Source organism: Chrysochloris asiatica, unplaced genomic scaffold (assembly GCF_000296735.1).
Source record: "Chrysochloris asiatica unplaced genomic scaffold, ChrAsi1.0 scaffold00036, whole genome shotgun sequence".
NCBI lineage: Eukaryota > Metazoa > Chordata > Mammalia > Afrosoricida > Chrysochloridae > Chrysochloris > Chrysochloris asiatica.
The window spans coordinates 18,840,660-18,862,051 of NW_006408554.1; the positions used below are offsets into that span (position 1 = coordinate 18,840,660).

The 21,392-nt window shown below is 39.3% G+C and overlaps 1 pseudogene; it reads right to left on the minus strand.

Annotated features, from left to right (window-relative positions):
- Positions 1 to 1,397: 1,397 nt before the first annotated feature.
- On the minus strand, positions 1,398 to 21,161 carry LOC102820482 (annotated as a pseudogene).
- Between the last annotated feature and the right edge of the window lie 231 nt (positions 21,162 to 21,392).

Sequence of the window (21,392 nt, forward strand, 5' to 3'; positions counted from 1 at the left end):
TTTGTGCTTTGTTTTACATTTTCTTCCACTCTATCTGGGACCTTCTAATGTGATCCATTTCAGAGCAGTTGGTAGTGATAACCAGGCATTATCTAGTTCTTCTGGTCTCAGAGTCTTTTTTTTAATGTTTTATTGTGAATTACGTGATAGTTTACATGGGAGAACATTAGTTTTACATTCATCTGATTGTGTATAGTTTCATTGCCATGGTTACAATCCCCTCCATACATCATGAACCAACCAAAGGGTATACACTACAAGCCTGCCCCATGGTCATCAGCACACAGACCCTCCCCTTCTCTGGTTCTAAAGTCCACAGCTGCTCCATCTCTCCACTTCATCATCTCTGCCTCCATCTCAGGCATCACTGCTTCTCTGGGTAAGGGTCTCACTCTCTGCTCTTCTCCCTGGATGGTCCCAGGGACCTCCGCTCCTAGACTGCAAAGTTAATCACTTCCCTCATTGCTACAAAACGTCTACCTTTACATTTTCAACCCTTACAACCAGTCCTGATAACAATTATTCACTATGTATTACAAGAGACCTATCCACATTTCATCAGCCCCGTTTAGACAGATTGGATACTACTCAGTGGAGATTCTACCTTCCTCCATGCCCTCTGGACCTAGGTTCCCTCTTGAAAGCTTGTAAGCCAGTAAATTCTTGACTTTGTAGCCACTCCACTTTAGGTAGGCAATGTCCAAGTTGTTCAGCCCTATCTACTCTGTGTATGGAAGGGGTAGGAATGAACCTTGCTGTAAAGATTTGTTCCCTCTTTTGAGCTACTGCATACACAGGTATAGGTCAAGTTCATCAAATTGTATCAGATTACTCTTTTTTTTCCTCTTGTTTCTTCTAGTTGAGCTCTGATCATCCAGTCATTGAAGCCAGGTCAAGTGAGTATTATCTGCAAGTGTGGATGTTCTTGTGCATATGCCCTCTCTTCTTATCAGCTGGACACTTCACTCTCCACTCTAGTCCTCTGTGGCTATGTCACTGACTGGGTCCAAGAGTCTCCAGGTCTTGCCACACTGCTGGCCAACCAGGTCTCCACCCAGGTCCAAAGGAATCTATTGAACCTTATAGGGCTTAGCTCGCCGCTTAATTGCTGTTTTTTCCTCACTTCCCCTTATTGGTGATGAATGTAGTCATCAATCAGAGCGTGTATCCCCATGAGTCTTAGTCTTGGAAGGGGGTTTGCTCTGAGGGGAACTGACCACTTGCCTTGATGTCTCCTGGGCAAGCAACTTGCTTTTGTGTGTGTGTGTGTGTGTGTGTGTGTGTGTGTGTGAGTCAGTTGTGTTTATGCCTCTGATAAAGTGCTGATGATAGAAAGGTTGGTTTGGGTGTGGTGCTGTCAGACAGGAAACAAACTGTCCATCTATTCAAAAGCCAGCCTACAGGGGCCCATGCCTGGCTTAGTAGTTGGCAGATATGTTCTTACATTTGCCCAACTCCTTCCACAAGTCAGCCACCTCCTGGAAGAGGGCCGAGTTCTCATTCTCCAGGAAGGAGGCCCAGATGGTGATCTGGTTCTCCTTCAGCCTCCAGGCATCACGGGAGTGCTTGGCCACCATGTTATTCTTTCTGCCTCTTGCCCAGTACTTGTCATCCTTCAGATCCTCAGGGATGAAGACTTCATGAGAATTCTTAATTATGGGCTGTGGTTTCAGTTCTTCCTCAGAGAACTTGCATTTGCAAGGATCAAACATATCCTGGCCAGTGATGCTGGAGAGGGCAAGATTGGCCAGGTCTGGCTCATAACCCACCAAAACCTGAATGGTTTCAGGATCAATGGGACTTGGTGTATTGCAGTTTGCTGGCAACAGCTGACATGGTCTGATGGGGCTCAGCATGCAGTTGGGAGACAGAAGGCCGGGGTGAATTGGTACAGAACTTGCTTGTTCTTGTAGTAATCAGTCGGTCTGCCTATATTGTTTTGTATTTTTCCTGTTGGTCTTTCTTCTGAGAAGTATCTTCTGTTCTTCTAGCCACTCCAGGCTGGTCTGCCCGTCCTTTCAATTGGAAATTTCCCACCTCTGAAGATTCTGGATGCTGTTCAGGATTCCACCTATAGTCTTATGTAATGCAGAGGCTCCACAGGAAACCTTTTTCATTGGGCACGTTGTAGCCCCATTTTAGGTATTCCAATCAGTTATAGGCAGAAGACGGACTTACAAGCTTTCTATGGTGATATTTCTGGCTATTCCTTTCTCTTCCCATCCAGTGTCTATTTTATAATGGTATTCAAGGGAAACCAAGATTCAAAAGACTGCCAAGCATCTTAATATTATTTGCCCACTTTTCACCTTTCCAACCATGTCTCAATCCCTGTATCCCACAGCCCTATTGTTCCAAGGTTGTACATACATCATTCTTTACCTCTGAATACATCCATTAATAATTGGAATGTGAAATGTATTAAGTATGAGTCAGGAAAATTGGAAGTAGTAAAAAATGAAACTGAATCCCCTCTGAACATGGGTTGATAGGGACAGGCAACTTAGACATTGGCTACCTAAAATGGGAGGGGGCTATAAAGGATTGAAGTGGCTGGCTTACAAGTTTTCAGGAGGGAGTTTAGTTTCAGAGTGTGCAGGGGAAGATATAATCCCCACTGAGCAGTTTTCTTTTTGTTTAGATGTGTCTGGTCAAAGGATATGGGGATGGGATTCATTGATTCAATAGTGAGTATTTATTATCATACTGAGTTACAATTGTCACAACTGTAGAGGTTATGTAACAAAAAGGTAGTAGTCAATCTTACATTCTAGGAACAGAGGATGCTAGGACCATCAAGAGAGAAGAGCATGAGCTGAACATGAGTCCCTAACCAGAGAAGCAGCAACACCAGAGATGGAGGCAGAGGGGATGGCATGGAGAGATTAAGCAGCTGAGGACTCTAGACTCATGAAAAGATAAAGGCTGTGTGCCAGCAGCCAGGAGACTGGCTTCCAGAATATGCCTTGTGGTTGTTTAAATGATTATATATTCTTGCATGCTTTGTTGTTGTTTTTTTTTAATGTGTATAAATTACTGAATGGAAAACCAATTTGCTCTTTAAGCTTTTACTCAAATCACAGTAAAAAATTAAAAACAGAAAAAAAAAAGAAACATAACATGAAATGGGCTGGTATTGATCATTCTGAATCAAACAAACATATGGTTTACTGTGCCAGGAATAACAAAATGAAGAATGGTATGACATTCATCATCAAAAGGTATTTTAAGATCTATCTTGAATTCTAATGCTGTCTGTGATAACATAATATCCATATGCCTACAAGGAAGACTAATCAATATGACTATTATTCACCCTACATACCCACCACTAAAGCCAGTGATGAAGAAATTGAAGCGTTCTATCAAATTTATTTTTAATATTATATTCTTTATGAAGTATAGATCACCTGGATGAGGGAAATCACAGACTTCATGATGAAATTCTAAGAAAGTTCCATGGGCTGCCAAAAGAACCAATAGATCTGTTTTGGAAGAAGTGCAGCCAGAGTGCTCCTTAGAGGTCAAGATGGCCAAACTTTGTCTCTCATACTTCGGCCATATTGTCAGGAGGGACCAGTTGCTGGAGAAGGATATCATGTTTGGTAAGGTGGAGGTCAGAGAAAAAAAAGGAAGACACCCAGCGAGATGGATTGGCAAAGTGTCAGCATCAGTGGGCTTAAGCGTGGCAACAATTGTGAGGCTAGCCCAGGACCAAGCAGTGTTAGGTTGCTATGGGTTAGTATCGACTTGATGGCACCTAACAACAGCCACCTCCAGGAAGAAACCTTTTATAGAGCTCAGAAAATAAAGGAATCTCCCCAAACCCTGACTGACAGCAATGCATCACTGATGCATGCTGAACCTAGAGAATCAAAGAGGGGATTATTACAGAGACTAAAACTTATAGATTGCCTCTGAGGCTCTCAGGATATGACATCGCAACCAGGTGACCATAAGGAGTATACCCAGGAAAGTTCCTTCAAGATCCAGCTGGGAAAAATGGCCCTAAATACATTGTTGAATATTCTCTGCTTCCAACTGTGCCGGTTCAGCTGTCAGAGGTCTAGGAAGTACTCATGGAAAATTGGCCTCTGAACTCTTAAACCTAGTCACAAAATGGAATTAAGTTCTGCCTGGCTGGAGTTGTTTGTAAGAAAAAGTCTTCAGATTTCATGATCTACAGCATTCCATCCTCTTGAATTGAGGGGCAACCACATTGATGATCAAAACCTAGATTCTGATGGACTCCTCTTCAAACTCATGGTGGTCTTCCACCAGATACCATCTGGTGTTTCCCAGGCCTTCAAACAGGGGTGACATTCACATTAGGCTTATTGAAGAGCTGAGCAGAGTCAAACCCACATCACTTTGGTCAGCATAATGATATTTTTAAATTGCATTCTGCTTATAGTAGCTTTTGTCTACCATAAACAGGATGCAATTTTAAAACATCATTATTGTTTATGAAGATTCCTAAAGAAGAAGTTCTAGATCCTCTGGTGCCAAGTATTGTTTCTGGTAGTGTTGTAAATCTGAATCTTTAGTTAGGTCTAATAAGATCCCTTTGTGGGTGTTGTTCCTGGTTAAAGGTGATTAGGGAAAAGACAACAAAATCCTGCAGCAATGAGTGACTGGGAGATTATTCATAAGCATGACCATCCATGTCTTTTTAGCACCCCTGAGGAATCAAATCCACAGTTTAGTGATCCCCTGTCACTCCTAACGGGGGTAGACATTGCCCCTTTTTCTTTCCAATTACCCCAAGATATTCCAGCACCTTCTTTGGTAGATTCCTAATCTTTCTACTTGCTTCTCTGTCTCTTTGTCAATTGTCATTTTTAATAAAATTGGCTAGCATTTATTTGGAGATTACTGCATGTCAAGTACTTAAATTGGCCTATAGCCAACATAATCCCATTTCATTTAATCCGCCAAACAAACAATAAGGTAGATAGTATGAGATAACCTGATAATCTTCCTTTACAGGCCAGGATACATTTTAAAAATTTCTCAAGATCATGTAGTTATTAGGTGGTGTAGCTGAGATTCAAGTCTGTCATGCAGGATATGGTTTTAAATCATATACTTATGCTATTTCTAGAATACTCTTGAACCTTGAAGAAAGACCAGCTATGTGAAATTGGAGGCTTTTTTAAGTGGTCGTGGTGTTAAGTGCCTTTGAGTCAGTTCCGACTCACAGCAACCCTTAACAAGGTTTCTGAGGAGTGGTTGGTGGATTTTAACTGCTGGCCTTGTGGGTCAAACGAACCTTGCGGTAAAGTTTGTATCTTACAGCACCACACCAGGACTCTTTCTTTAGGTACGGGAAAGAAACGTGGAAGTTTATTTGGCATAATTTTTCATCCATTAATCTCAAAGTTCTTGTTAAAGAACAGGTCCAATCATAATGACTGCCAATGCAATTTTTTAAGTATCAGAATTTTATGCACTTTTTAAGTGGGCATTTAAAACAAACCTAGCTTGTGGAGAAAGGATCTGCATTGATTATCCTGAATCCTTAGCCTTAATTGTTGCTATCATGTAGGATAGGGTAGTTTGACATGTTTCAAGGGGTTAAACGGTCACCAACAAAATTTGTCTTCTTTATTGAAATCATTATAATTGTAACTTCATATTAGATACTCATGTTTAGTTACTAATTTCAGATAAACTTACGATAACTCATTAAAAACATTTATCTGTCTTTCTACCTTTCCTCTCAAATTCCTAAATGGGAAAATTTAGTTATAACTGAAAAAAAAGTACAAAGTAATTTTTTATAATTAAGTGGATAATGTATTTGGTATAAAAGTATGTTGGAACATTTTTTTTTTCAAGTGCATGTATTGGACAAATACAATTTTGTTTGGGGTGTATAAAATGAATTTTACTTCAGTGAGTAATTTTTTAATTTTAAGTTTTTATTGTGAACTGAGTGATAGTTTACATGGGAGAATACCAGTTTTACACTCATCATTTCATTGTAATAATTGCAATCCCCTCCGTGCATCATCATTCAACAGTATTTGATTCCATTCCCTCTGATTGTTTGTTTTTGTTTTTATGGATGTACACAAAAACACTCAGGAATATATAATCATTTAAACAACCAAAGAGCCCATTCTGAAAGCCTGCCTGGTGGAACATTTTTAAAAAGAGACATTAAAATTAAAAAAAAAAAAAAAAAATCTTAGCCACAAAAAATTTTAATTGAAATCACACATTGTGTTTTATTTCACTAAATTTAAGGGGTAAAGAAACAACTTCTTCTGTCGTAAGATTCAGAGTCTTAAAACTTCTGTGAGGAGTCTGGTGGCACAGTGGCTAAATTGCTAACCAAATGTCAGCACTTTGTACTCACCAGCCACTCCACTGGCAAAAGATGTGGCCGTTTGATTCTGTAAAGATTACAGTCTTGAAAACCTCAGTGGGTCGCTAGGAGTCAGATTCAATTCATTGTCAAATACTGGCTAGACAGCATAAGCACAGGGAAATATGAAAGTCACCTTTGACCCAGTTTTGATATCAGATATGCTAACTTCCCAGAATCTTGCAAAAGAACCTTTTTGCCCAAATATCAGAGGAGAGTAAAAGAAAAGACAATTATTAAAATACTTTCTAAGTCATTCAAGTCTCTTGATAAGTGTTTTTCAATGTTTAGTTACTGTTGCTGTCATGACAAATTACCATACATTTAGTGGCTTAAAACAACAGTGATTTATTATTTCTCAGTCTGGAGGTGAGATGTCCAGATGGGTCCTGCTGAGCAGTCTGCCTAGACTCTCACAAGTTCAAACCATGCTGTCAGCAGAGCTCATTCTTAGGCTTGGAGGAGAATCCACTTCCAAGCACATTTAGGCTGCAGGCAGATTGAGCTCTATGTGACTGTGGTCAGGGTTCCCTGGCAAGTTGCTCAGCATGGTTCTCAACTTCCAGAGACCTTCACATTCCTTGGCTCGTTGTCTATTTCATCTTCAAACTCAGGAACATTAAGTAGCACTCCTGTCATGCTTCGAATCTCTCTGACCTTATCCCTTCCCCAACTCTCTTGTCCTTTTCTTGGCTGGAGAGGTTCTTTTCCAATAAAGACTGATGTGATTAGATTGGACTCATTTATACAATCAAGCATAATCTTCCTAAATCAATTTTGTCTTAATTCCCCTTGCAAAGTCCATTTTTTTACCATGTCAGGTAACTTATTTACAGGTGCCAGAGGTTAGGCACCATTCTGTCTGCTACATTGTCTGTAGCAAGCATCTACTCCTTGTTGTTGTTGTTAAGTACAATGGATTCGGTTCTGACTCATAGTGACCCTGCACAGGGTTTCTTAGGCTGTAAATCTTTAAGAGAGCATAACGCCTCATCTTTCTACCACAGAACCACTGGTAGGTTCAAACTGCTAACCTTGAGGTTGGCAGCCTGACTTGTAACCACTATGCTAACCACAGAGCTCCTTATGTACTGCTTAGAGTTGCCCATATCTCTCACCTTAATCCTGTTAGGTGTACCTTTTTACTTACACCTGAAAATTCTGTATGTGGAATATACAATGATTCTTGTCAGTACTTCCTCAGTTTCCAAAATTTTCATTCTGACTGAATTTTCAACTCCACTCATTGACCAGCATTTTGTAAATCCTTTAGTTCTGATATATGATGTGTTCCCTGCTGATGGCCTTCAAGTTGAAATATTTGATTTTCCCTGTTCTCCACCCAGACATGGATTGCCAGCATGGCTTCCCTATTTGTTGATGTCAACTCGGAACCTCTAATCTATGAAAAGGTCTAAAGTTTTTTCATAGCATTCTGGTTCTGGCCTTGTTATAAGGTATTTTTATCTGTATTTTTCATTGTTATCAACTGTGTATAAAATCCTGGAAAAATGACCTGTTACTGTTTTAGTATTAGACATGTTTTTGTTTAATGTTATTTATCCACTAGTATGCACGAGAGCCAAAATATGACATTGAATACATCCCACCTGAATTTAGAGATCATCTGAAGAACAGGTTTGATACATTAAACACTAAAGACTGAAGACCAGAAGAGTTGTGGGATGACCTCAAGAACATCATACATGAAGAAAGCAAAAAGTCACTGAGAAGACAAGAAAGGAGGAAAAGGTCAAAATGGATGTCAGAAGAGACACTGAAACTTGCTCTCCAGTGTAGAGATGCTAGGGCAAATGGAAGAAATGAGGAGGTACAAGAGCTGAACAGAAAATTTCAAAGATCAGCTCGAGAAGATAAAGCAAAATATTACAACAAAATGTGCAAAGATCTGGAATCAGAAAAACAAAAAGGAAAAAAACACTCAGTATTTCTCAAGATGGGGGAACTGAAGAAAAAATTCAAGCCTCGACTTTCATTACTGAAAGATTGACTGGGCAAATTATTGAATGATGCAGAAAGCATCAAGAGAAGATGGAAGAAATACACAGAGTCACTGTACCAAAAGGAAAGGGTTGATGTTCAACTGTTTCATGTTAGCATATGATCAAGAGCCAATGACACTGAAGGAGGAAATCCAAAGTGCATTGAAGGAATTGGCGAAGAACAAGGCACCAGAAATTGAAGGAATGCAAATTGACATCTTTCAAGAAAGTGAGGCAGCACAGGAGGCACTAACTCATCTATGCCAAGAAATTTGGAAGACAACTATCTGGCCGACTGATTGGAAGAGATCCATATTTGTGCCCATCCCAAAGAGAGGTGACTCAACAGAATGCGGAAATCATCGGACAATCTCTTTGATATCACATGCGAGTAAAGTTTTGCTAAAGGTAATACAAAAACAGCAACAATCATACATTGACAGAGAACTTCCAGAGGTTCAAGCTGGATTCAGAAGAGGCCGTGGAATGAGGGATATCATTGCTGATGTGCGATGGATCTTGGTTGAAAGCAGAGAATATCAGAAATATGTTTACCTATGCATTATTGACTACGCAAAGGCTTTCGATTGTGTGGCTCATGACAAGCTATGGACAACATTGCGAAGTATGAGCATTCTGGAACACTTAATTGTGCTCATGAAGTATCTGTACCTGGACCAAGAAGCAGTTGTTTGAACAGAACATGGGAACACTGAATGGTTTAAAATTAAGAAAGGTGTGTGACAGGGTTGTATTCTTTCACCATACTTATTCAACCTGTATGCTGAGGAAATAATCCAAGAAATTGGGTTATATGAAGAAAAACATGGCATCAGGATTAGAGGAAGACTCATTAACAACCTACAATATGCAGATGATACAACCTTGCTTGCTGAAAGTGAAGAAGACTTAAAACATTTACTGATGAGCATCAAAGAGCACAGCCTTCAGTATGGATAACATCTCAATGTAAAGAAAACAAAAATCCTCATCACTGGACCAATAAACAACATTCTTATCAATGGGGAAAAGATAGAAGTTGTCAAGGACTTCATTCTTCTTGCATCGACTATCAAAACTCAAGGAAGCCGCAGTCAAGAAATCAAACGACGTATTGCATTAGGCAAATGTGCTGCACAAGACCATTTTAAAGTGTTGAAGAGCTAAGATGTCAGCTTGAAGACTAAGATGCGCCTGACCCAAGCCATGGTATTTGCAATAACCTCATATGCATGCAAAAGCTGGACAGTGAATAATGAAGACCGGAGAAGAATTGATTCTTTTGAGTTATGGTGTTGGAGGAGAATACTGAAAGTGCCATGGGCTGACAAAAGAATCTATGGATTCATTTTGGAAAAAGTGCAGCCATTCTGTTCCTTGGATGCCAAGATGGCCAAACTTCATCTCTCAAACTTTGGACATATTGTCAGGAGGGAGCAGTCACTGGAGAAGGATATCATGTTTGGTAAGGTGGAGGGCCAGAGAAAAAGAGGAGGACCCCCAGTGAGATGGATTGGTCAAGTGGTAGCATCGATGGACTCAAGCATGGCAACAGTAGTGAGGTTGTCCCTGGATTGGGCAGTGTTTCGTTCTGCTGTGCATAAGGTCGCTATGGGTCAGAACCAACTCAATGGCACCTAACAACAACAGCAATAAAAATATCCATGTATTACATGATTAATCAAAAAATAAAGCTTATTTTTTCAAGTCTATACACATACATTAATAGAAACAAATTTACACCGCCTTGATCAACTACTGTTAGATAGTTCTGATAAATTATTGAATTGTGTTGGAGTTAATATGTCTGTAAAATATTCAACTTTTAATTTGGGTCATTTTAATAAATGAACTGCCTTAACATTTAAGTAATCGAACATGCTAATTGGTCATTGCTTATTATGCAACTAGAAAAAGAAAGGCAAAACTTTGGGTTGAGTTGAGTTGAACAGTATATCAAATGTCTTACTAGGCAATTTAAAATATTATGTGAATTCATAAACTGAATTAATTTTTTTTTATGTTCTACTGAGGACAAATGACACAGATGTTGGTTCTACCGCGGGCACTTATGGCCTATTAGTGGAACCAACACAGACCTCAAGAACTGGAATTCAGGTATGGTACAAACTTACCAGCTGCTCTTTGGAAACTCTGCACAGGGTTGCTATGGTTAAGAATCGACTTGACAGCACTTAACAACAACAACAATAGTCTTGGAATGGCATTGTGAGATAAGCACTGGACTGCTAACCACAACGTCATCAGTTCCAACCCATTAGCTGTTTCTTGGAAACCCTATACAGGGTTGCTATGTCTTGGTACCTACTCGATGGCAGTTAACAACCATAACGGTCAAATGGAAAAAATGCAAATCAAGGCACAGGGTCAGTGAAAATTTGAATGTTGCCGTTTTTATCTCTCTGATTTAGATGGCTGTCAAGTAGGTCATTTTGATATACATGTTTCTCGTCTTGATTGCTACTATCTGGACTCTCCTAGATCTTCACACACAAATACCCATACACCCACACATGCTAGTGTGTACACATAATTTTATCCGTCTATAGCAGAGTGCAAAAATGTATCTATTTGCTTCTTTCCAGCCCTACTACCATCCTAGATAAGTACTCTAACCCTTTTATCCAATCTATAGCAATTGTGAGAGGTTCACCTTTTTATCTCTTATAAAGTGCCATTGCTTCTGACTCACAGGGATTCCCAGGAGTGGCTGGTGGGTTTAAACCGCCGACCTTGTGATTCAAACCAACCTTGTGGGCCACTGCATCATCCTGTAGTGCTACACCATGTCCTATCACCTGAAAAATCCTACTGCCTGCAAAAGAACAATTGCTAATGTGATGCTTTATTATTCATGACAATAGCCAAAACTGACTCAAAGATACAAACAAATCCAAAAACATACAATTTTGTTAAAATATACAATAGTTGTTTTGTTATTGTTGTTTTTGTTAAGTGCCTTTGGGTCGAATCCAACTCATAGTGACCCTACATAGGGTTTCTGAGGATTTGCTATTGGGTTTGAATAACCGACCTTGTAGTTCGTAATCTAGTGCTGAATACTTAGTGACCACTCAAATGTACTTTATGGCTTGTTGGCACTATACATAGTTATCTAGTTTAATCCTTGCAGTATTCCTATGGGATGTGATAAAATTGTTGCCCCCATTTTTCAGATAAGGAAATAAAGAAACTGAAGTTTGAAAAGGTTAAGTTTGGTTTCTGAGATTATACAGCTAGAAACTAGTAGAGCCAATATTTAAACTCAGGCAGTCTGATTTCAAAGCTGGCATGAGCAACCCCACTTTTATTGTATAGCCTCCAGCCCAGATCCTAATATCTATAGCTATAGAAGTTTCATACAAAAATTGTAAAAGGAAAGACATTCAAGGGGAAGCTAGCTTGTGGGAGCAACACTATGGGTACGTTAGATTCTTGTGGGTGTTGCAACCACAAACTTAGTTGTTGCTGTTGTTAAATGCCATCAAGTTGGTTCTCACTCATTGACATTGAATACATCCCACCTGAATTTAGAGATCATCTGAAGAACAGGTTTGATACATTAAACACTAAAGACCGAAGACCAGAAGAGTTGTGGGATGACTTCAAGAACATCATACATGAAGAAAGCAAAAAGTCACTGAGAAGACAAGAAAGGTCTTGTCATAGCTATCCTTCATAGTATTCTCGAGGAGCAGCTGCTGATTTTGAACTGCTGACCTTGTGGTCCAGTGCTTATCCTACAGCACCACACCAGGACTTCTACTACAAACTAGGTGGCTTATAAGGGTCCCTGGTAGCATAATGGATTATGGCCTGGGCTACTAACCACAAGGCATACAGTTCAAATCTACCAGACACTCCTTTGGAGAAAGATGAGGCTTTCTGCTCCCATAAAGATTTACAGTCTCAGAAACCCTACACAGAGTTCTATGAGCTGGAACCAACTCAATGGGACACAAGCATCACCACCACCGGGTGGCTTAAAACAATAGGACTTTATTCTTCTATAGATCTGGAGACTAATCTTTTGCCATTGAGTTGATTCCAAGTCATAGCAACCCTAAAAGACAAAGTAGGATTCCCTATAGAGATTCCAGGACTAGAATCTTTATGGAAGTAGACTGCCATCCTGCAGCTGGTGGGTTCAAATCACCAACGTTTGGGTTAAGAGCTCAGTGCTTAACCATTGTACTTTTCTGGAGATTACTGTTGTTGCTAAGTGCCCTCAAGTTGGTTCTGACTTATCGATACCCTGTATAGCAACAAATCTGCTGTTCAAGACCTCTTTAAAGTGTTCAAGATCAAAGATATCAGTTTGAGGACTAAGGTGTACCTGACCCAAACCAAGGTATTTTCAATAACCACATATGCCTGTGAAAGTTGGTCAGAAAACTTAAGAACTTGAGAGTTATGGTGTTGGAGAAGATGTTAAAAGAACTATGGGCTACCAGAAAAACAAACAAACTGTGTTGGAAGAAGTACAGCCAGAATTCTCCTAAGAAGCCAGGATGGTAAGACTTCATCTCTCATACTTCAGGCATATTCTCAGGAGGGACCAGTCCCTGGAGAAAGGCATCATGCTTGGTAAAGTAGAGGGTCAGTGAAAAAGAGGAAGACCCTTAATGACATGGATTGACACAGTGGCAGCAATAGGGGTCAAGTGTAATGATGTGAAAATGGTACAAGACTGGGCAGTGTTTTATTCTGTTGTACATAAGGTCACTATGAGTAGGAACCGACTCGAAGGCACCTAACAGCAACAACAACAACAGGATTTCCGAGGAAAGGCTGGTGGTTTGAACTGCTGACCTTGCAGTTAGCAGTGTGGTGATCATCCTTTAAAGCCACACCAGGACCTCTTTCTGGTAACTCTCTTTAGAAACTCTAGAGCCTGATCCAACACTGCCTCTTCTACCTCTACTGGTATTCCCTGGTTTATGATCAAGGATGGATTATTCAATGAGCAAGGTACTAATCTGCAGTCAACATTTCACACGGGTTTCACCATATCTGTACATTCTTGTGTACGCTATCCCTGTCAAGGATTTCAAACTGTAAAAAGACCTTAACTCTGTAGGAAGGTGCCGTGGGGTTGAGAACGAGACAGATGCCAGTTATCCTATAAGCAGAATCTCAGAGGCCATGAAAAAAAATGTGAAGTTTCTCACTACAGCTTTGTAAGTAAACAAACACTCATAAGTGTGTGTTTACCTTGCTTATCTTATCTTACAAACACTGTGGCCACTCCAATTTTCTGATTCTCTCTTATGATGTCCATTGTGATGACATTTAGAGCCAGCTGGAAACAGAAGAATCTCCTTGTTTCAAAAACCTTAATAATAGCTGTAAACACTTGACCATGTAATTCCAAGGATTAGGATCAGAAATATATTGGGGATACAATTCAGCTTGTTATAGTAGTGAATGAGAAAACAGTATTTCATTTAAACCATGACACATACTAATATTTAATCCATGAATCGATTGTGACACATCAATTTTATGTGTGGTGCTGGACTGAAAGGTTGATTGGAACTGCATGATCGGTGGTTCAAGCTTACCAGCTGCTCCTCAGAAACGCTATACAGGGTCTCTATGAGTTGAAACTGACTCAACAGCAGTGATAAGCAAAGAGTCCTAGTGTGGCACTGTGGGACAATGCACTCATCCACAGGTTGGTTTGAACTGGTGTCTCAAGCTCACCAGATGCTCCTCAGAAAGACTATACAGGGTCGCTATGGGTCAGAATCAACTTGAAGGCACTTAACAATAACAACAAAGGTGAAAAACATCCAACGTGGGCAGTCTAGTAGGCCATCTCACATGTAAGACTTAGAAAGGAAATATATCCTCTGTGTAAACATAATACATAAATAAATACACCACAGGAAGGTCAAAGGTATCTTGCATATTCAACCTTGCAGTGGATGGAGGAAGAAAAACAAATCTCTGTGAATTTGAGCACAGGGGTCTACTTGGGAGATCTAATGTCTCCAGGGTATGACCAATATGGGTGGGTAATCTTTCAGAGTAGGGTCATGGCCTGAGAAGGACCTCAGAGTCCTTGGGAATGAAGGTCTATGTCACCCTGCCAGGCAAGTCACCTAGAAGAACAGAAATGCCATTTGAGGATGAGAAGATTTCAGAACAGATAATATATAGTGCCTGCTGTGGCCTCAAAACTGGTGGTCACGGAGGCTGTATCATAACCCACTAGCCTTTCCCTTTTAATTCATCTGAGGAAAAATATCACTCATAATCCTTGGAAAGTTGATCTCACATTAGCTGAACTGACTGTGTGAATCAAGTGGACTTTAAGGACATATGATGACTGTAGAGCAAGCTACATTGTGCTGCTCAGTTTCCCTTGGTAACCTAAACACTTGCTATCTCTCTGTTGGGCAAGGCGACTCTCAGCTTAGTCCTTTCCAAGAATTGTCCTCTGTGGAAAGAAGACGTGTCACCTGATGTTGTGTCCCCTTCTTACATCCAGTGTTCCACATAGGAGTATAAAGGCCCAGCCTACTTGTTTTCATGGGCTGTTCCAGAGCACACCCTAGGATGGTGTTAGGCCTCTGGTGCAGCTGTATCATCTTTCTAGTCTGCTGCTTGGCTTCCTTCACCTCGTTAAATGTCTCAGCTGTTCCTGAGAACACATCTCTAGACTCCTTCTGTAAACAATGCCTATCTCAAACTCTCTCCTGGAGTAGTCAAGTTCGTGAATACCAAAAAAAAAAAGCAAAAATACACACACACACAATATATATATACAAAAGTCCCAGTATTTTTTCAATTTGCATACCATATATTAAGACAATAATGCATTAGGCTATCCCGTTACTAGTTTATAAATATATAACCCTTCAACAACTAGTCCATAAAGTTAGCGCGATTGCTAGTTTTTTAAAGACTTAAAAATTGGGCAATTTGATTTGGCCCATATGATGGTGTACTTTCCATCATGCTCTCTGGAGTCAGAAAGCCCTGGTCCTAAAATTCCTGTCCTTCCGATCATAGTTACATTGCCCATATACAAGCTACTTGGCCTCTCTGAACTTCTATAAAATGAGTATTAAGTGACCCAAATACCTTACAAGATTGCTATTAATGTTAAGTTCAATATTCCAATGTGTAAAAACCCAACACAGGTGAGTGGCAGAGCAAAGGACATTTTTGAATACTTCCTCTTCCAGTTCCCATGAGAATATACTTAAACCCCCTCTCGCTTTTAGTTTCCATCAGAGAATAATTACAATAGCAGAAAATGTATTCATGGGTAGGTATGTTAAATAAAGCTAATATACATAAAAAATAGGAACATAATGACAAATGAGTTCTTTCTTTTCAAGTTTAAAAACAAAAACAAAGGAGCAAGGCCCATATGTTATTATCTCGCTGTTTTGTTTTGGTTTATAAATTAGGAAAGAAGGATGATTGGTCTGACTGTGGTCTACAAACACTGTTGAGTGGATGCGATGAGCCCCTAGAAGACATTCCCACCAGATATCATGGAAAGCTCTGTCCCCTCCTACATTAGCAGCATCCTACTGAGAATGCACCTGCAGCCTTTGATGAGTACAGGAGGAGAGCCATAGCTGCTGGCCCAGGATCAATTCTGTTACAGCGTTTGTTGAAATACAACAAGGTCTGACTCTCACCGTTCAGCCCAGCAATTCCACAGGTATCTGGGCGCCACTAAGGAGGGTACGCAAAACCTGCCTGCTCTTCCATGAAAGAAAGTTGGTTGACCCTATTCTTGATCTATTTCCTATTGCCTGTATAAATTGGCCACAGTATCTTTACATGAATTTGAAATTAATTTCTCAAGTCTTAGTGAAAAACAACAACAGCAATTTTGGTTATGGAAAAAGATATTAACTTTGATTTGTAATAAATAATTCTATATTTCATTTTATAAGTATCAATCACCTCATATTAATGTGAAAGTTGGACAAGCTAAAAAGAAGGCATTAAGTAAAATTGATGCATTTGAATTGAGTTGGCAAAGAATACTGAAAATATTGCTGGAAGAACAAATAAATCAGTCTTAAAACACAACCAGAGTCTTCTTTAGAAGCAAGGATGATGAGACTGAGTTGCTCACTTTCGAACACATCATCAGGAAATATCAATTGTTAGAAAAGGACATTATGTTTGAAGGTCAGCAAAAAAAAGTGAAACCCTAAGTGAGATGAATAACAACACTGGATGGCTTAGCGCTGGCCACTTTAACCTGATATACATAAGGTCACCTTGTGTCCAAGCTGACTCCACAATAACTAACTATAACAACTATATCAGGTGACTTGGAAATGGGTATATTGATCATTTTTTTTAAAAAAAGGCAACCTCAATGATATTTGGCAATGCACAGGTTTTTTAAGCAGAATACAAATCACAAAACATATGAAAAACAAACAATTTGAATTTTATAATGTCTTACAGTTCCCAAAGATCTTTCCTTTATATTAATGCTTATGATAATTCTTTTGGATAGGTAGGCTAGGAATTCATAATCTCATTCCACAGATGAACAAACTGAAGCTCAGAAACAGGAATGTGAATAAAAAACAAATTAAGTTCCAAACTCTCAGATAAGATCTTGACACCCATCACATCTATATTCCTCAGTACATTAAGGAAGCTCAGAGAGAAATTCACACTGGTATGAAAGCCAGTGAGCCCTATAGATTCAAACCAGTTGCCTTGAAATGGGCTCCAACTCTTGGCAGTCCCATATGTGTTCCATAGGGTTTTCATGACTGATTTTTGAATGAGATCACCACACTTTTTCAAAGGTGCCTCTGAGGGACTAATCTCCAATAGTTTGTTTAGCAACCAAGCACATTAATTGTTTGTAGCATCCAGGGCTTGCCTGCATCTTACAGTTTAGCCTAAGGTGACTTTTGGTGGGGTGGATGGGATGAAGTGGTGATGTGGAGAGTTCAGAAAGGAGAACTAGAGACTAAACTGATTTGCTATTGTTTTTCTTTTGAATTGTTCACATCTCACTGGTGTTGTCTTTGGTTGCATTTTATGGAGAGGGCAGCAAGAGCATTTGTTCTATTCTGTGACATGAATGACAATACTAAAGGATTCTATAATTCCACTGCCTCTACTCTTTGCCATCCTGGTATGGCACTGTAGGATAAGCACTGGAATGTTAATACAAGGTCGGTGATTGAAATCTACCAGTCACTCCTTGGAAACTCTATACACAGTCACTGTGCATCAGAATCAATTCCAAGGTACTTATTAACAACAGCAACTCTTTGCATATTCTCTCACTGGTAATCTTCCACAGCTCAGCTCATTTTCTACCCTCAGCATCTCCATCTGCATAGCTGGTTGGTACCCTACAACTGATCATGTCCAAATGGAATTAGTCATCATTCCCATCAAAATCTATTCCTCATGGCAATCAAATTCATAGTAAGGTACCAGTCACTCAATTGCAAATAAATAGTTAATAAGCACTAGACTACTAACTGCAAGGTTGGCAGTTCAAACCAAACTGGCCACTCCATAGAAACCCTATACAGGGTCACTACGAGTGGGAACCAATTTGACAGCACTTAACAACAACAACTGGCAGTTGGGATTCAAAGATGGTGTCTAGGTTTTAGGGAAGAGAGTGAGATTGACACACTTGGATACTCAGATCAACAGCTCTTTTGAAATTCTGGAGGCATTTGTTGTTGTTGTTGTTGTTGTTATGTGCCATCGAGTCGGTTCCGACCCATAGCGACCCTGTATAGGGTTTCCGAGGAGGCATTTGGAGAGGGGCAAAACCTTCCATGGGTAGCCTATTTACTTTGGTTCTTCCATCTTTTTGATCTCTTCCCTTTCAATAATTGTCAGGTCATAGAGATTGTATAACCCACAGTGCCTCACCAGGAGGACTCCAAGAGATTGTAGTTTTAGCTTTTTTCTTTACTGTGTCCCAGTTATTGATTCATTATTTTTCACAAGAGACTGAAAAATATTGTATTTTAGGGGGCTAGCTGTTAAGTCCCTGTACTTCTAGCTTCTCCTTACTCTAGTTCCATCTATCCTGCACACCCACATTCATCTTAAACTGTAACCCTGAACATATCACTTCAGTGCTCAGAAACTTTCAACGGCTTTCTACTGCCTGCTGAAGTTTGCAAACTTCTCAGTTTGCCGATAAAAGCCTTAAACGCAATCCAATGGTACTCTTTTCTAGTCTTTAAAATCCTCTTTACAGTTTTTATTTATTCATGCTTTTAATTTCCACTCAAAATCCTTTCCAATAAAATGTCTCCTGGATTTTTTTTTTTCCAGATTTGGTTCAGACAAGAAATGTTCTCAGATACTCCAACCTATATGACTTCTCCCTCCTTTTAGAGCTCATAGTTTTCTTTCAACAAATAGCTTTCTAACATCTCTCTAGCTATCATCTCTGGCTAACAGGCTATAGGTGGCATAATTAATGCTGATGTATAATTGGCTTCATTACAGATGAAGACGGTGTTTTGGTTAGTCCGGTACATGCTGCTATAGAGGGACTTTCCTACTCCAGGCATGTTGTTAAGTTCCATCAAATCAGTTTTGACTCATAGTGAACTGGTATAAGGTTTCCAATGAGCAGTTGGTGAGTATGAACAGCTGATCTTCTGGTTAGCAGTCTAGTGATTATCCTACATTACATAGAAAATACAAAATAAATTCATGATTTCAAAAAATTTGAAATCATGAATTAAGAATTTCATTGTCTGTAGATATCAACAATGTTCCTTCTTAATGGTTTTAATAATGAGTTGAGGAAAACAAAAGACCCCCATAATTTAAATGTTTAAAAATTAAGGATTTGAAACGAGACAAACATAGTATATTGAACCCTACACCTCTGTAATTTACTACTAACTTTTTGAACCTGAGATATTTCCCTTGAGCTTTAGAGCACTTTTTAAAAATAAAATTGAACTGTAGCAATTACATCATTGTTGTTGTTGCTAAGTGCCGTTGAATTGGTTCCGACCCATAGTGGCCCTGTATAGGCTTTCTGAGGAGTGACTGGTGAGTTTGAACCACCAACCTCATGGTTCAAATGGACTTAGCAATCCAGTGCATTAATCCACAGCACCACACCAGGACTCAATTATACCATATGCCTGTCAAAATATATAAATATATAAGTAATATTACAAAATATGGGATGGCACTGTAGGATAAGCACAGGACTGCTAACCACAAGGTTAGCAGTTCAAACCCACCAGCCACTCTTCTGAAACCTTATTTTGGAGTCCTGGTGTGGCACTGCAGATAATGCACTGGACTTCAAGGTGAGTTTGAATCTAAAGGTCTGCAGTTCAAACCTTAGCAGGCACTCCTCAAAAACCCTACACAGGGTCCCTATGAGCCAGAACTCAACAACACTTAACAAACAACAATGAAAGCCCAGTAAAGAAAGCCAGGTACATAGTATATAGGAACAAAAATGTGATTTTTATTAATAAGATTTGTCCTTTAAGAATAAAATCTATAATTGTTATCAGGACTGACTGTGAGTGTTAGAAATGTAAAGGTGGACATTTTGCAACAAAAGGAGGGGAGTGGTTGGTTTGGCAATCTAGGAGCAGAGGTCTGTGGGACCACTAAAGGAGAAGAGCGGAGTGCGGGACTCTACTCAGAGAAACAGTGATGCCAGAGATGGAGGCAGAGACAATGGTGTGGTGATATGGAGTGGCTGGAGATTCTGGACTCAGGGAGGGAGAGGGTCTGTGTGCTGGCAGCTGGGGTGCAGGCTTACAGTGTGTACCCTTTGGTTGTTTGATGATGCATGGAGGGGATTGTAATAATTGCAATGAAATGAAATATGTTCTCTCATGTAAACTATCACTTAATTCAAAATAAAAACAACAAAAAAAGAATAAATTCTAAAACTGACTCATAATGCCCAAGATATCTGAATATATTTTAAAGAAAGATATCTGAATATATTTTACAGAAATAGAGTAGCTCCTGAATAAAGACTAGAATTGAAGTTTTAAGTTTATCTAAATAAACAATGAGTTTTCCAGCAAGAGATTTTGTCGTCCATAAACAAGGAAAAAACAATGAAAACATATTAGTGCCTGCTTAAATTCCATTCTTGTAAGAGATGATCTGACTTCCACCTACGAGACCCACCAAGGCAATGTGGGCATGACACCTGATGCCAATAAATACTTGGCATGTAAAATGAATCACTTCTTCTGTTTTTGTGTATATTAGGCATCCTTATGAAAATAATTAGGCTATTTCTGTAGCTTGCTTCTGTAATATAAAATATTAAAAATTTTTGTTTATTAAAATCCATTAATTTAAGATTTTAATGAAAAAATGTTTTTAATAACCAATGTTTAAAATTATTTTAAAAAACAAAATTTTAAATGTGTTGAATAAATGACTTTTTGAAATTCTTATGCATTCTACCAGTATAGATTAGTGTAATTTAGTCTAATACCTAGAGGACACTCATGATGCCAACCTTTTGAGACATTCAGGTCCATGCCACATTGATCAATTCCTTATCACTCCCATTCTGAAACACCTCTGTGTTACTTCACACCCAAACCTTTTGTACAAAGTGATGGATGATTTAACTGGACATTATACCATGCATCGAGATGTAGTTCTTGTTCCAAATATACAATGATAATACAATGAAGGGTGACTGAACCCTTGTCAATTGCCAATGCTGTATCTTTTTTTCCTTCCCTCTTCCCCACAGCTTCAAATTTCATTCGGGGGTTCATGAAGATTTGGAGATACAGATCCCATCCTTGATGCAAGGATAGAACACATAAATTAGATAAGCTTATCAGCACATCCAGTTCTCTAACTACAGTGATTGGTTTGGGCTGGGCATGTGATCTAATACGGTTGAATACAACTCAGTCTTCTTGGAATTATAAAATGGGGTATGTCACCTTATTTTAGATTATGTATGGTTATGGTATCAAATCTGAGACTTATGCAACCATGTT